The sequence below is a fragment of the Galeopterus variegatus genome, unplaced genomic scaffold, assembly GCF_000696425.1.
Source record: "Galeopterus variegatus unplaced genomic scaffold, G_variegatus-3.0.2 Scaffold1354, whole genome shotgun sequence".
Lineage (NCBI taxonomy): Eukaryota > Metazoa > Chordata > Mammalia > Dermoptera > Cynocephalidae > Galeopterus > Galeopterus variegatus.
Window position 1 is genome coordinate 454625 of NW_007727465.1, and position 2733 is coordinate 457357.

The following is a 2733-nucleotide window of genomic DNA, read 5'->3' on the forward strand; positions in this document are numbered from 1 at the left end:
TCTGTGGGGTATGGTAGATGATGGACTGGAATGAGGTACTAGAAGCAGTTAGACCAGTGAGTGGAGTTTGCAACAGAGCTACGTGTCCTGCATTTGGTTACTGGTCACAGAAATGGAGAGAGGGGTAGATGTCTTCGAAGCAGGATGCCCTCGTGACCGATCCCTAAGACCCCAAACTTCAGGGCAGAACTGCCTGTATGGGGAACTCCCCACGTCTCTCTCTTGATTTCACAGCCACCTCTGCTGGCGCCCTCTCTGTCGTCCCCGCCGCCAGCCCCCGCCTCCTTTCTCAGGAAGCTTGGGTCTCCCGGGGAGCGGGTCTGCCCTTGGGGGAGGCCTCTCGGCTCTGTGCCCTGCAGATCTGCTGACATTCGGGGCGAACCGAAGAGGGGCTCGGCGCCTTCCGCATGTACAAGTGCTAGCCCAGGCAGGAGGGAGCGCCTTGGCGGAGGAATCAAGGAAGAAGGGGGAGGGAGAGGCACGCCAGAATCTCAGTCCTGGGCGCCTCGATCGGCCACGGAGGAGCTGCAGCCTCCAACAGGTTCGTAGAACGCACGCTCGCTCCCCGTTGCTGAGCAGCCACCCACTCCCAGAGAGACCCTAGCCACGGGCCCCGCTCTGCGGAGCTCCCTGAAGGCGGCTTCCTCCGGCCTCTCCCTCTCAGGGCAGCGCTCAGCCTCCAGCGGCTCTTCCGGGGCGAGGCTGCGGGTGCTACGGGCTCCTTCCCGCTTCAGCACCACCTCGGGGACAGCTCCCGCGCCTGGCGGAGTCCTCTCCCCGGGGCAGCACTGCAGAGGCGGACAGCGTCCGCCCGGCGGGCTCCTCTCCTCTTTCAGGCCGGGCTCAGTAGCACGGCCGCCGAGGACAATTCCTCGCCCCCGCGGGCTCGGCTCCCCGCGTCAGCACCGCGGCGGCGGACAGCTCCTGCCGGCTGCCAGCTTCCTGGCGAGCGGCGCACAAAGCAGAGGGGCTGGAGCCTCCCGCGTTCGTTGGTGGCGGGTGGTCGCATCGATCGGGGGGTTTCGGCTTTTCCCAGAGCCGTGTCAGAGGCGAGCTGGGGAGGGAGACCTTTTCACAATCGCGTGCCTTCGGTTTGGGTCTGCAGTTTGCCAAGGCCTGGCCGTGCAATGGCGGGTTCCAGCTGGGAGCTGGAAAAAGGGTGGAAGGGGAAACAGGTACCGAAGGGTCTCAGGCTCCAGTTGGACAGGTTGGGCCTAGGCTGAGCACCCGGCTGGGAGGAAGAAGTGCGCCTCCCCCTCTTCTCTCCAGGCCCCACCTCCATTCCCCCAGCTGAGGACCACGGACTTCGGAAAGCCTAACACTGGTGCCCGCGGCTGGCAGCTGCAATCACTGACTCAGGCTGTCCCCGGAACATCCCTAGAAAGTGTGAGGCTGAGTTTCCGTGAGGGTGGGGTGGGGGGAGGGGGCCGAGAAACCGCGGGGAAGCCGCACGAACGGGGCAGCTACACGCTCCCTCTTCCTCTTGCCCAGGGTTCCGCCCCCACCTTCAGAGAAATCCCAGCCCGCAAGGAAGGGAGGGGGAAGGGGCGACCCCGGCAGCAGGTTGTGGACGCGGCTTAGCTCTGGGAGATTGCAATTAGCAAGAAAAGAGGTTAAGGGATTATGAGAAGCTGGGAGGTTCCCAAACTGGGAAGCCAGATCAGAGGCAGAAAACCAAACGTGGAAGAGAAACATTTTCTCTATGAGCAGAAGCTGGGAGGGCCCTCGGATCACGTGATCCTCTAGATCCCTGATAGTCTTACCGGGAGACAGGGCGTAGGGGGCAGAGGTGATTCACCCAAGGTCACTCAGCAATTTAGTAGCGGAGTTGGGCCTAAAACACAGGCTACTTAACTCCTGGGCTTGTTGTATAACATTCATAGAGAAGTCTTTTAAAATCCCACATGCAAAGTAAAGAGCAGAGTGGTTTCCATTGAGTCCAATATCAGCTCTAACACTTCCTAGCATGTGAACCTTCAGCAAGTGATCCCCTGAGACTATCTTCAGCTATCATAGGGGAATGATAAGATTAATAGTACCCACCCGTGGTGAGGACTTAATGAGATAGCTAGGTAATGAGCTTAGCGTGGTGCCTGGCACAGAGTAAGTGCTTGAAAAATGGTAGCTTCCATTACTGCTATTGTTCCTTCTGTGAACATGTGCTGAAGACCTATTACGTGCCAGGCACTGGCTATGCACTGAGGAGAGAGAGAAGTGACCCAAGAAGGTCACAGACTAGCAGAGGATCCAGAAAGGACAACAAACAGTTGCAATGTGATGTGATAAGTATTGAGGCAAGAAAACAAGGCTGTGGGATCTCAGAGGCAGGAGCGATGAACTTGTGTGGAAAGAAGAGGAAAAGGACCTCAGACAGATGGAACTGTGTGTAAAGGCCTAGAGGTGTGAAATCACTGCCACTAGGGTGGTGCCACTGTGCCAGAGGGTCCTCAGGATGGGGACTTGAAATGAGAGTGTAGAGATAGGCTGGAGCCTGTCTTCAGAGGGCCTTTTATGATGGAATATTTCAAACGTATTTTTTCAAACGTATTTCAAAATATTTTTTCTATTTCAAAAATAGAAAAAAATAGTATAATAGACCCTCACATACCTATCACAAACAGCTTTAACAGTTGGCCAATTTTGTTTTATCTATACTCACACCTACTCTCATGACACACACACACACACTGACTTATTAAGCAAACCCAAGACATCATATCACTTCCTGCAGAA

The 2733-nt window shown here is 56.3% G+C and overlaps 1 protein-coding gene across 1 annotated transcript in view; it reads left to right on the top strand.

Annotated features, from left to right (window-relative positions):
* The first annotated feature begins 371 nt into the window (after window positions 1-371).
* The window catches only part of CPLX2 (complexin 2), a 90012-nt gene continuing 87650 nt past the window's right edge, over window positions 372-2733 (top strand). Inside the window, exon 1 of the mRNA XM_008576456.1 lies at window positions 372-541. The gene's annotated coding sequence lies outside the window, so the exon portion shown is untranslated. The remainder of the gene's footprint in view (window positions 542-2733) is intronic.